The sequence below is a fragment of the Eucyclogobius newberryi genome, unplaced genomic scaffold (genome assembly GCF_026437365.1).
Source record: "Eucyclogobius newberryi isolate DKJ021-1_F unplaced genomic scaffold, fEucNew1.0.hap1 SCAF_17, whole genome shotgun sequence".
Lineage (NCBI taxonomy): Eukaryota > Metazoa > Chordata > Actinopteri > Gobiiformes > Gobiidae > Eucyclogobius > Eucyclogobius newberryi.
This window is the reverse complement of record NW_027315801.1, coordinates 17,657,987-17,671,829: the sequence shown is the minus strand read 5'-3', so window position 1 is coordinate 17,671,829 and position 13,843 is coordinate 17,657,987.

Genomic DNA, 13,843 nt, shown 5'->3' with positions numbered 1-13,843 from the left:
GATGTACAAGCCCCTCTTGCACAGAAAGTATGGGTTAGATATATCTTGTAGTTTCTTCAGAACACACACATTATCTGAAAATGCTTTTGAAGCAATAGACACAAAAACAGCTATAAATCCAAAACCTAATATGATAGACTCAAACTTTAAACTATATATTGTGTAGATTTACAGGTCCTACTTGCCCAGCAAAAAGGGTTCGAATAGCTCTTGCACTTTTTTCGAAACTCACAAACAACTGTTCATGGGCTGAAAAGGCTTTTGGAGCAATAAAACAGTCAAAACTGCTATAACTCAAAAATGCAATAAGATAGGTTCAAACTTTAAAAGACATGTTGTGCAGATGTACAAGCCCCTCTTGCACAGAAAGTATGGGTTAGATATCTCTTGTAGTTTCTTCAGAACACACAAATTATCTGAAAATGCTTTTGTAGCTATAGACACAAAAACAGCTATAAATCCAAAACCTAATATGATAGACTCAAACTTTAAACTATATATTGTGTAGATTTACAGGTCCTACTTGCCCAGCAAAAAGGGTTTGAATAGCTCTTGCACTTTTTTCGAAACTCACAAACAACTGTTCATGGGCTGAAAAGGCTTTTGGAGCAATAAAACAGTCAAAACTGCTATAACTCAAAAATGCAATAAGATAGGTTCAAACTTTAAAAGACATGTTGTGCAGATGTACAAGCCCCTCTTGCACAGAAAGTATGGCTTAGATATCTCTTGTAGTTTCTTCAGAACACACAAATTATCTGAAAATGCTTTTGAAGCAATAGACACAAAAACAACTATAAATCCAAAACCTAATATGATAGACTCAAACTTTAAACTATATATTGTGTAGATTTACAGGTCCTACTTGCCCAGCAAAAAGGGTTCGAATAGCTCTTGCACTTTTTTCGAAACTCACAAACAACTGTTCATGGGCTGAAAAGGCTTTTGGAGCAATAAAACAGTCAAAACTGCTATAACTCAAAAATGCAATAAGATAGGTTCAAACTTTAAAAGACATGTTGTGCAGATGTACAAGCCCCTCTTGCACAGAAAGTATGGCTTAGATATCTCTTGTAGTTTCTTCAGAACACACACATTATCTGAAAATGCTTTTGAAGCAATAGACACAAAAACAGCTATAAATCCAAAACCTAATATGATAGACTCAAACTTTAAACTATATATTGTGTAGATTTACAGTTCCTACTTGCCCAGCAAATAGGGTTCGAATAGCTCTTGCACTTTTTTCGAAACTCACAAACAACTGTTCATGGGCTGAAAAGGCTTTTGGAGCAATAAAACAGTCAAAACTGCTATAACTCAAAAATGCAATAAGATAGGTTCAAACTTTAAAAGACATGTTGTGCAGATGTACAAGCCCCTCTTGCACAGAAAGTATGGGTTAGATATATCTTGTAGTTTCTTCAGAACACACACACATTATCTGAAAATGCTTTTGAAGCAATAGACACAAAAACAGCTATAAATCCAAAACCTAATATGATAGACTCAAACTTTAAACTATATATTGTGTAGATTTACAGGTCCTACTTGCCCAGCAAAAAGGGTTCGAATAGCTCTTGCACTTTTTTTCGAAACTCACAAACAACTGTTCATGGGCTGAAAAGGCTTTTGGAGCAATAAAACAGTCAAAACTGCTATAACTCAAAAATGCAATAAGATAGGTTCAAACTTTAAAAGACATGTTGTGCAGATGTACAAGCCCCTCTTGCACAGAAAGTATGGGTTAGATATCTCTTGTAGTTTCTTCAGAACACACAAATTATCTGAAAATGCTTTTGTAGCTATAGACACAAAAACAGCTATAAATCCAAAACCTAATATGATAGACTCAAACTTTAAACTATATATTGTGTAGATTTACAGGTCCTACTTGCCCAGCAAAAAGGGTTCGAATAGCTCTTGCACTTTTTTCGAAACTCACAAACAACTGTTCATGGGCTGAAAAGGCTTTTGGAGCAATAAAACAGTCAAAACTGCTATAACTCAAAAATGCAATAAGATAGGTTCAAACTTTAAAAGACATGTTGTGCAGATGTACAAGCCCCTCTTGCACAGAAAGTATGGGTTAGATATCTCTTGTAGTTTCTTCAGAACACACAAATTATCTGAAAATGCTTTTGAAGCAATAGACACAAAAATAGCTATAAATCCAAAACCTAATATGATAGACTCAAACTTTAAACTATATATTGTGTAGATTTACAGGTCCTACTTGCCCAGCAAAAAGGGTTCGAATAGCTCTTGCACTTTTTTCGAAACTCACAAACAACTGTTCATGGGCTGAAAAGGCTTTTGGAGCAATAAAACAGTCAAAACTGCTATAACTCAAAAATGCAATAAGATAGGTTCAAACTTTAAAAGACATGTTGTGCAGATGTACAGGCCCCTCATGCACAGAAAGTATGGGTTAGATATCTCTTGTAGTTTCTTCAGAACACGCAAATTATCTGAAAATGCTTTTGAAGCTATAGACACAAAAACAGCTATAAATCCAAAACCTAATATGATAGACTCAAACTTTAAACTATATATTGTGTAGATTTACAGGTCCTACTTGCCCAGCAAAAAGGGTTCGAATAGCTCTTGCACTTTTTTCGAAACTCACAAACAACTGTTCATGGGCTGAAAAGGCTTTTGGAGCAATAAAACAGTCAAAACTGCTATAACTCAAAAATGCAATAAGATAGGTTAAAACTTTAAAAGATATGTTGTGCAGATGTACAAGCCCCTCTTGCACAGAAAATATGGGTTAGATATCTCTTGTAGTTTCTTCAGAACACACACATTATCTGAAAATGCTTTTGAAGCAATAGACACAAAAACAGCTATAAATCCAAAACCTAATATGATAGACTCAAACTTTAAACTATATATTGTGTAGATTTACAGGTCCTACTTGCCCGGCAAAAAGGGTTCGAATAGCTCTTGCACTTTTTTCGAAACTCACAAACAACTGTTCATGGGCTGAAAAGGCTTTTGGAGCAATAAAACAGTCAAAACTGCTATAACTCAAAAATGCAATAAGATAGGTTCAAACTTTAAAAGACATGTTGTGCAGATGTACAAGCCCCTCTTGCACAGAAAAAATGGCTTAGATATCTCTTGTAGTTTCTTCAGAACACACACATTATCTGAAAATGCTTTTGAAGCAATAGACACAAAAACAGCTATAAATCCAAAACCTAATATGATAGACTCAAACTTTAAACTATATATTGTGTAGATTTACAGTTCCTACTTGCCCAGCAAATAGGGTTCGAATAGCTCTTGCACTTTTTTCGAAACTCACAAACAACTGTTCATGGGCTGAAAAGGCTTTTGGAGCAATAAAACAGTCAAAACTGCTATAACTCAAAAATGCAATAAGATAGGTTCAAACTTTAAAAGACATGTTGTGCAGATGTACAAGCCCCTCTTGCACAGAAAGTATGGGTTAGATATCTCTTGTAGTTTCTTCAGAACACACAAATTATCTGAAAATGCTTTTGAAGCAATAGACACAAAAATAGCTATAAATCCAAAACCTAATATGATAGACTCAAACTTTAAACTATATATTGTGTAGATTTACAGGTCCTACTTGCCCAGCAAAAAGGGTTCGAATAGCTCTTGCACTTTTTTCGAAACTCACAAACAACTGTTCATGGGCTGAAAAGGCTTTTGGAGCAATAAAACAGTCAAAACTGCTATAACTCAAAAATGCAATAAGATAGGTTCAAACTTTAAAAGACATGTTGTGCAGATGTACAGGCCCCTCATGCACAGAAAGTATGGGTTAGATATCTCTTGTAGTTTCTTCAGAACACGCAAATTATCTGAAAATGCTTTTGAAGCAATAGACACAAAAACAGCTATAAATCCAAAACCTAATATGATAGACTCAAACTTTAAACTATATATTGTGTAGATTTACAGGTCCTACTTGCCCAGCAAAAAGGGTTCGAATAGCTCTTGCACTTTTTTCGAAACTCACAAACAACTGTTCATGGGCTGAAAAGGCTTTTGGAGCAATAAAACAGTCAAAACTGCTATAACTCAAAAATGCAATAAGATAGGTTAAAACTTTAAAAGATATGTTGTGCAGATGTACAAGCCCCTCTTGCACAGAAAATATGGGTTAGATATCTCTTGTAGTTTCTTCAGAACACACACATTATCTGAAAATGCTTTTGAAGCAATAGACACAAAAACAGCTATAAATCCAAAACCTAATATGATAGACTCAAACTTTAAACTATATATTGTGTAGATTTACAGGTCCTACTTGCCCAGCAAAAAGGGTTCGAATAGCTCTTGCACTTTTTTCGAAACTCACAAACAACTGTTCATGGGCTGAAAAGGCTTTTGGAGCAATAAAACAGTCAAAACTGCTATAACTCAAAAATGCAATAAGATAGGTTCAAACTTTAAAAGACATGTTGTGCAGATGTACAAGCCCCTCTTGCACAGAAAGTATGGCTTAGATATCTGTTGTAGTTTCTTCAGAACACACACATTATCGGAAAATGCTTTTGAAGCACTTGACACAAAAACAGCTATAAATCCAAAACCTAATATGATAGACTCAAATTTTAAACTATATATTGTGTAGATTTACAGGTCCTACTTGCCCAGCAAAAAGGGTTCGAATAGCTCTTGCACTTTTTTCGAAACTCACAAACAACTGTTCATGGGCTGAAAAGGCTTTTGGAGCAATAAAACAGTCAAAACTGCTATAACTCAAAAATGCAATAAGATAGGTTCAAACTTTAAAAGACATGTTGTGCAGATGTACAAGCCCCTCATGCACAGAAAGTATGGGTTAGATATCTCTTGTAGTTTCTTCAGAACACACACATTATCTGAAAATGCTTTTGAAGCAATGGACACAAAAACAGCTATAAATCCAAAACCTAATATGATAGACTCAAACTTTAAACTATATATTGTGTAGATTTACAGGTCCTACTTGCCCAGCAAAAAGGGTTCGAATAGCTCTTGCACTTTTTTCGAAACTCACAAACAACTGTTCATGGGCTGAAAAGGCTTTTGGAGCAATAAAACAGTAAAAACTGCTATAACTCAAAAATGCAATAAGATAGGTTAAAACTTTAAAAGATATGTTGTGCAGATGTACATGCCCCTCTTGCACAGAAAGTATGGGTTAGATATCTCTTGTTGTTTCTTCAGAACACACACATTATCGGAAAATGCTTTTGAAGCAATAGACACAAAAACAGCTATAAATCCAAAACCTAATATGATAGACTCAAACTTTAAACTATATATTGTGTAGATTTACAGGTCCTACTTGCCCAGCAAAAAGGGTTCGAATAGCTCTTGCACTTTTTTCGAAACTCACAAACAACTGTTCATGGGCTGAAAAGGCTTTTGGAGCAATAAAACAGTAAAAACTGCTATAACTCAAAAATGCAATAAGATAGGTTCAAACTTTAAAAGACATGTTGTGCAGATGTACAAGCCCCTCTTGCACAGAAAATATGGGTTAGATATCTCTTGTAGTTTCTTCAGAACACACAAATTATCTGAAAATGCTTTTGAAGCAATATACACAAAAACAGCTATAAATCCAAAACCTAATATGATAGACTCAAACTTTAAACTATATATTGTGTAGATTTACAGGTCCTACTTGCCCAGCAAAAAAGGTTCGATTAGCTCTTGCACTTTTTTCGAAACTCACAAACAACTGTTCATGGGCTGAAAAGGCTTTTGGAGCAATAAAACAGTAAAAACTGCTATAACTCAAAAATGCAATAAGATAAGTTCAAACTTTAAAAGACATGTTGTGCAGATGTACAAGCCCCTCTTGCACAGAAAATATGGGTTAGATATCTCTTGTAGTTTCTTCGGAACACACAAATTATCTGAAAATGCTTTTGAAGCAATAGACACAAAAACAGCTATAAATCCAAAACCTAATATGATAGACTCAAACTTTACACTATATATTGTGTAGATTTACAGGTCCTACTTGCCCAACAAAAAGGGTTCGAATAGCTCTTGCACTTTTTTCGAAACTCACAAACAACTGTTCATGGGCTGAAAAGGCTTTTTGAGCAATAAAAACAGTAAAAAATTGCTATAACTCAAAAATGCAATAAGATAGGTTCAAACTTTAAAATACATGTTGTATAGATGCACAAGCCCCTCTTGCTCAGAAAGTATGGGTTAAATATCTCTTAGAGTTTCTTCAGAACTCACAAATGAACAGAAAATGATTTTGAAGCTATAAAAACAAAAACAGCTATAACTCCAAAACCTAATATGATAGACCTTAAACTTTAAACTATATTTTGTGTAGATTTACAGGTCCTATTTGCCCAGCAAATAGGGTTTGAATGGCTCTTGTACTTTTTCCAGAACTCACAAACAACTGTTCATGGGATGAAAAGGCTTTTGGAGCAATAAAAACAGTAAAAATTGCAACAACTCAAAAATGCAATATGATAAGTTCAAACTTTAAAATACATGTTGTATAGATGCACAAGCCCCTCTTGCACAGAAAATATGGGTTAGATATCTCTTGTAGTTTCTTCAGAACACACACATTATCTGAAAATGCTTTTGAAGCAATAGACACAAAAACAGCTATAAATCCAAAACCTAATATGATAGACTCAAACTTTAAACTATATATTGTGTAGATTTACAGGTCCTACTTGCCCGGCAAAAAGGGTTCGAATAGCTCTTGCACTTTTTTCGAAACTCACAAACAACTGTTCATGGGCTGAAAAGGCTTTTGGAGCAATAAAACAGTCAAAACTGCTATAACTCAAAAATGCAATAAGATAGGTTCAAACTTTAAAAGACATGTTGTGCAGATGTACAAGCCCCTCTTGCACAGAAAGTATGGCTTAGATATCTCTTGTAGTTTCTTCAGAACACACACATTATCTGAAAATGCTTTTGAAGCAATAGACACAAAAACAGCTATAAATCCAAAACCTAATATGATAGACTCAAACTTTAAACTATATATTGTGTAGATTTACAGTTCCTACTTGCCCAGCAAATAGGGTTCGAATAGCTCTTGCACTTTTTTCGAAACTCACAAACAACTGTTCATGGGCTGAAAAGGCTTTTGGAGCAATAAAACAGTCAAAACTGCTATAACTCAAAAATGCAATAAGATAGGTTCAAACTTTAAAAGACATGTTGTGCAGATGTACAAGCCCCTCTTGCACAGAAAGTATGGGTTAGATATATCTTGTAGTTTCTTCAGAACACACACATTATCTGAAAATGCTTTTGAAGCAATAGACACAAAAACAGCTATAAATCCAAAACCTAATATGATAGACTCAAACTTTAAACTATATATTGTGTAGATTTACAGGTCCTACTTGCCCAGCAAAAAGGGTTCGAATAGCTCTTGCACTTTTTTTCGAAACTCACAAACAACTGTTCATGGGCTGAAAAGGCTTTTGGAGCAATAAAACAGTCAAAACTGCTATAACTCAAAAATGCAATAAGATAGGTTCAAACTTTAAAAGACATGTTGTGCAGATGTACAAGCCCCTCTTGCACAGAAAGTATGGGTTAGATATCTCTTGTAGTTTCTTCAGAACACACAAATTATCTGAAAATGCTTTTGTAGCTATAGACACAAAAACAGCTATAAATCCAAAACCTAATATGATAGACTCAAACTTTAAACTATATATTGTGTAGATTTACAGGTCCTACTTGCCCAGCAAAAAGGGTTCGAATAGCTCTTGCACTTTTTTCGAAACTCACAAACAACTGTTCATGGGCTGAAAAGGCTTTTGGAGCAATAAAACAGTCAAAACTGCTATAACTCAAAAATGCAATAAGATAGGTTCAAACTTTAAAAGACATGTTGTGCAGATGTACAAGCCCCTCTTGCACAGAAAGTATGGGTTAGATATCTCTTGTAGTTTCTTCAGAACACACAAATTATCTGAAAATGCTTTTGAAGCAATAGACACAAAAATAGCTATAAATCCAAAACCTAATATGATAGACTCAAACTTTAAACTATATATTGTGTAGATTTACAGGTCCTACTTGCCCAGCAAAAAGGGTTCGAATAGCTCTTGCACTTTTTTCGAAACTCACAAACAACTGTTCATGGGCTGAAAAGGCTTTTGGAGCAATAAAACAGTCAAAACTGCTATAACTCAAAAATGCAATAAGATAGGTTCAAACTTTAAAAGACATGTTGTGCAGATGTACAGGCCCCTCATGCACAGAAAGTATGGGTTAGATATCTCTTGTAGTTTCTTCAGAACACGCAAATTATCTGAAAATGCTTTTGAAGCTATAGACACAAAAACAGCTATAAATCCAAAACCTAATATGATAGACTCAAACTTTAAACTATATATTGTGTAGATTTACAGGTCCTACTTGCCCAGCAAAAAGGGTTCGAATAGCTCTTGCACTTTTTTCGAAACTCACAAACAACTGTTCATGGGCTGAAAAGGCTTTTGGAGCAATAAAACAGTCAAAACTGCTATAACTCAAAAATGCAATAAGATAGGTTAAAACTTTAAAAGATATGTTGTGCAGATGTACAAGCCCCTCTTGCACAGAAAATATGGGTTAGATATCTCTTGTAGTTTCTTCAGAACACACACATTATCTGAAAATGCTTTTGAAGCAATAGACACAAAAACAGCTATAAATCCAAAACCTAATATGATAGACTCAAACTTTAAACTATATATTGTGTAGATTTACAGGTCCTACTTGCCCAGCAAAAAGGGTTCGAATAGCTCTTGCACTTTTTTCGAAACTCACAAACAACTGTTCATGGGCTGAAAAGGCTTTTGGAGCAATAAAACAGTCAAAACTGCTATAACTCAAAAATGCAATAAGATAGGTTCAAACTTTAAAAGACATGTTGTGCAGATGTACAAGCCCCTCTTGCACAGAAAGTATGGCTTAGATATCTGTTGTAGTTTCTTCAGAACACACACATTATCGGAAAATGCTTTTGAAGCACTTGACACAAAAACAGCTATAAATCCAAAACCTAATATGATAGACTCAAATTTTAAACTATATATTGTGTAGATTTACAGGTCCTACTTGCCCAGCAAAAAGGGTTCGAATAGCTCTTGCACTTTTTTCGAAACTCACAAACAACTGTTCATGGGCTGAAAAGGCTTTTGGAGCAATAAAACAGTCAAAACTGCTATAACTCAAAAATGCAATAAGATAGGTTCAAACTTTAAAAGACATGTTGTGCAGATGTACAAGCCCCTCATGCACAGAAAGTATGGGTTAGATATCTCTTGTAGTTTCTTCAGAACACACACATTATCTGAAAATGCTTTTGAAGCAATGGACACAAAAACAGCTATAAATCCAAAACCTAATATGATAGACTCAAACTTTAAACTATATATTGTGTAGATTTACAGGTCCTACTTGCCCAGCAAAAAGGGTTCGAATAGCTCTTGCACTTTTTTCGAAACTCACAAACAACTGTTCATGGGCTGAAAAGGCTTTTGGAGCAATAAAACAGTAAAAACTGCTATAACTCAAAAATGCAATAAGATAGGTTAAAACTTTAAAAGATATGTTGTGCAGATGTACATGCCCCTCTTGCACAGAAAGTATGGGTTAGATATCTCTTGTTGTTTCTTCAGAACACACACATTATCGGAAAATGCTTTTGAAGCAATAGACACAAAAACAGCTATAAATCCAAAACCTAATATGATAGACTCAAACTTTAAACTATATATTGTGTAGATTTACAGGTCCTACTTGCCCAGCAAAAAGGGTTCGAATAGCTCTTGCACTTTTTTCGAAACTCACAAACAACTGTTCATGGGCTGAAAAGGCTTTTGGAGCAATAAAACAGTAAAAACTGCTATAACTCAAAAATGCAATAAGATAGGTTCAAACTTTAAAAGACATGTTGTGCAGATGTACAAGCCCCTCTTGCACAGAAAATATGGGTTAGATATCTCTTGTAGTTTCTTCAGAACACACAAATTATCTGAAAATGCTTTTGAAGCAATATACACAAAAACAGCTATAAATCCAAAACCTAATATGATAGACTCAAACTTTAAACTATATATTGTGTAGATTTACAGGTCCTACTTGCCCAGCAAAAAAGGTTCGATTAGCTCTTGCACTTTTTTCGAAACTCACAAACAACTGTTCATGGGCTGAAAAGGCTTTTGGAGCAATAAAACAGTAAAAACTGCTATAACTCAAAAATGCAATAAGATAAGTTCAAACTTTAAAAGACATGTTGTGCAGATGTACAAGCCCCTCTTGCACAGAAAATATGGGTTAGATATCTCTTGTAGTTTCTTCGGAACACACAAATTATCTGAAAATGCTTTTGAAGCAATAGACACAAAAACAGCTATAAATCCAAAACCTAATATGATAGACTCAAACTTTACACTATATATTGTGTAGATTTACAGGTCCTACTTGCCCAACAAAAAGGGTTCGAATAGCTCTTGCACTTTTTTCGAAACTCACAAACAACTGTTCATGGGCTGAAAAGGCTTTTTGAGCAATAAAAACAGTAAAAAATTGCTATAACTCAAAAATGCAATAAGATAGGTTCAAACTTTAAAATACATGTTGTATAGATGCACAAGCCCCTCTTGCTCAGAAAGTATGGGTTAAATATCTCTTAGAGTTTCTTCAGAACTCACAAATGAACAGAAAATGATTTTGAAGCTATAAAAACAAAAACAGCTATAACTCCAAAACCTAATATGATAGACCTTAAACTTTAAACTATATTTTGTGTAGATTTACAGGTCCTATTTGCCCAGCAAATAGGGTTTGAATGGCTCTTGTACTTTTTCCAGAACTCACAAACAACTGTTCATGGGATGAAAAGGCTTTTGGAGCAATAAAAACAGTAAAAATTGCAACAACTCAAAAATGCAATATGATAAGTTCAAACTTTAAAATACATGTTGTGCATATGTACAAGCCCTTCTAGCTCAGAAAGTGTGGGTTAGATATCTCTTGTAGTTTCTTCAGAACTCACAAATGATCTGAAAATGTATTTGAAGCTATAAAATAAAAACAGCTATAACTGCAAAACCTAATATGTTAGACTCAAACTTTAAACTATACATTTTGTAGATTTCCAGGCCCTACATGCCCTGCAAATAACGTTTTCAATGTCTCTTGTACTTTTTTCAGAACTCACAAACAACTGTTCATGGGCTGAAAAGGCTTTTTGAGCAATAAAAACAGTAAACAATTGCTATAACTCAAAAATGCAATATGATAGGTTATAACTTCAAAATATATGTTGTGCAGATGTACAAGCTCTTCTTGCTCAGAAAGTATGGGTTAGATATCTCTTGTAGTTACTTCAGAACTCACAAATTAACTGAAAATGCTTTTGAAGCTATAAAAACAAAAACAGCTATAACTCCAAAACCAAATATGAGAGACTCAAACTTTAAACTATATATTGTATTGATTTACAGGTCCTACTTGCCCAGCAAATATGATTTGAATGTCTCTTGCACTTTTACCAGAACTTACAAACAACTGTTCATGGGCTGAAAAGGCTTTTTGTCATTAAAAACACTAAAAAAGGCTATAGTAGAAAAAGCTTCAGTTGTAGTCATCTGGACTCAGTTTGAAAAAATAGACGTTTCGACTCTCATCCAAGAGTCATTGTCAATAAAAGAATTTAGATCGAGAACTCCGATATTAATACTGTTCTGTGGTAAGACCCACCCATTGGGAGGAGCCTTCCTGAAGTAGAAAGAGTTGTTTGTTTCAACAGAAACTCCCCCCTTGTATCTACCGAGCTAGCCTATTCAGAATCTTAATGGGCTATTAGAATCCTCTTTGTCTTTGTGAGACCCTGGCTCAACCACCCTGAGTACCTGATTAGCATCTAAATGTCCTTGTCCTGATTCTCTACCTTTCCAGGGGTTCCGTAACCCATTATAAATAACAGGAAGATTAAACCTTAGCCCTCCATTTCTGTTTAAAGAAGGTCTTTCTTTTTTAACAAAAATAGCTTCCTTCAAACCATCTTTTCTCCCTGCTTAAAACCTTCACCTCACCGTCTTCAAACGAGTGATTAGAGGCTTCAAGATGGAGATGCACGGCACTCTGAGGTCCTGAACTTGTATTTCTTCTGTGCTGATAAAGCCTCTTGTGTAGAAGCTGTTTTGTCTCACCTATGTACCGTTCTTTACAGCTTTCTTCACTTCATTTGCAGTGCAAAGAGGAGTCAAGGAAGCTATTTTTGTTAAAAAAGAAAGACCTTCTTTAAACAGAAATGGAGGGCTAAGGTTTAATCTTCCTGTTATTTATAATGGGTTACTGAACCCCTGGAAAGGTAGAGGACCAGGACAAGGACATTTAGATGCTAATCAGGTACTCAGGGTGGTTGAGCCAGGGTCTCACAAAGACAAAGAGGATTCTAATAGCCCATTAAGATTCTGAATAGGCTAGCTCGGTAGATACAAGGGGGGAGTTTCTGTTGAAACAAACAACTCTTTCTACTTCAGGAAGGCTCCTCCCAATGGGTGGGTCTTACCACAGAACAGTATTAATATCGGAGTTCTCGATCTAAATTCTTTTATTGACAATGACTCTTGGATGAGAGTCGAAACGTCTATTTTTTCAAACTGAGTCCAGATGACTACAACTGAAGCTTTTTCTACTATGGAACACGCCTGGACGAATGAGGGATTACACCGACATAAAAAAGGCTATGATTTCTGAAGAAACTACAAGAGATATCCATCCCATACTTTCTGAGCAAGAAGGCTTGTATTATCTGCACAACATATCATTTAAAGTTTGAACCTATCTTATTGCATTTTTCAAGTTATAGCAGTTTTCACTGTTTTTATTGCTCCAAAAGCCTTTTCAGCCCATGAACAGTTGTTTGTAATTTCTGAAAAAAGTACAAGAAATAATAAAACCCTATTTGTTGGGCATGTAGACGCCAAGTCTTAGCCCAGAAGCGAGGGATTTTATACAAGCTAGGCTTCTGGCCTGGTCCTTTTGGCTCTTTTGGGGCCAGGTTGGTGTCAAGATTTAGTCCAGAAAGGGGGGCTTTAATACAGGCTAGACTCGGGGACCTGTTCCTTGGTCCTTTTGGACCTTTTGGGGAAAGACAGATGCCAAGTCTTAGCCCAGAACGGAGGGCTTTGAATGAGGCTAGACTTCTGGCCCGGTCCTTTTTGCCCTTTTGGGGCTTGGCAGGTGCCAAGACTAAGACCAGAAAAGAGGGCTTTGATACACACAGGATTCTGGGGCCTGTTCCTTGGTCCTTTTGGACCTTTTGGGCAAAGACAGATGTCATGTCTTAGCCCAAGAAGGCTTTGAATTAGGCCAGACCAAACAGCTCTGGCTTGGTCCTTTTTGCCCTTTTGGGGTCAGGCTGGTGTCACGACTTAGCCCAGAAAGGGGGGCTCTAATACATGCTAGTCTTGGGGGACTGTTTCTTCGTCCTTTTGGCCCTTTTTACAGCGGAATGCTGATTCAGGGTAGACTGGGAGCTCTGGCCTGGTCTTTTTGGCCCTTTTGGGGAAAGGCAGGTGCCAAGTCTTTGTCCAAAAAGGAGGGCTTTGATACAGGCTAGATTCTGGCACCTCTTCCTTTTGGTCCTTTTGGCCATTTTGGTTCCAAGCCGGTTCCAAGACTTAAATCTGTTTTCAACCTAGCCCAGAATCGAGGGCTGTGATTTAGGCTCGACTGTGGAGGCTGTGGTCTTTTCCTTTTGGCCCTTTTGGGGCCAGGCTGGTGCCAATTATTAGCCCAGATTTTGGCCCTTTTTGTTGGAATGCTTTTTCCAGGATTTTTTAAGTTTCGGGTCCAGAATGGTTCC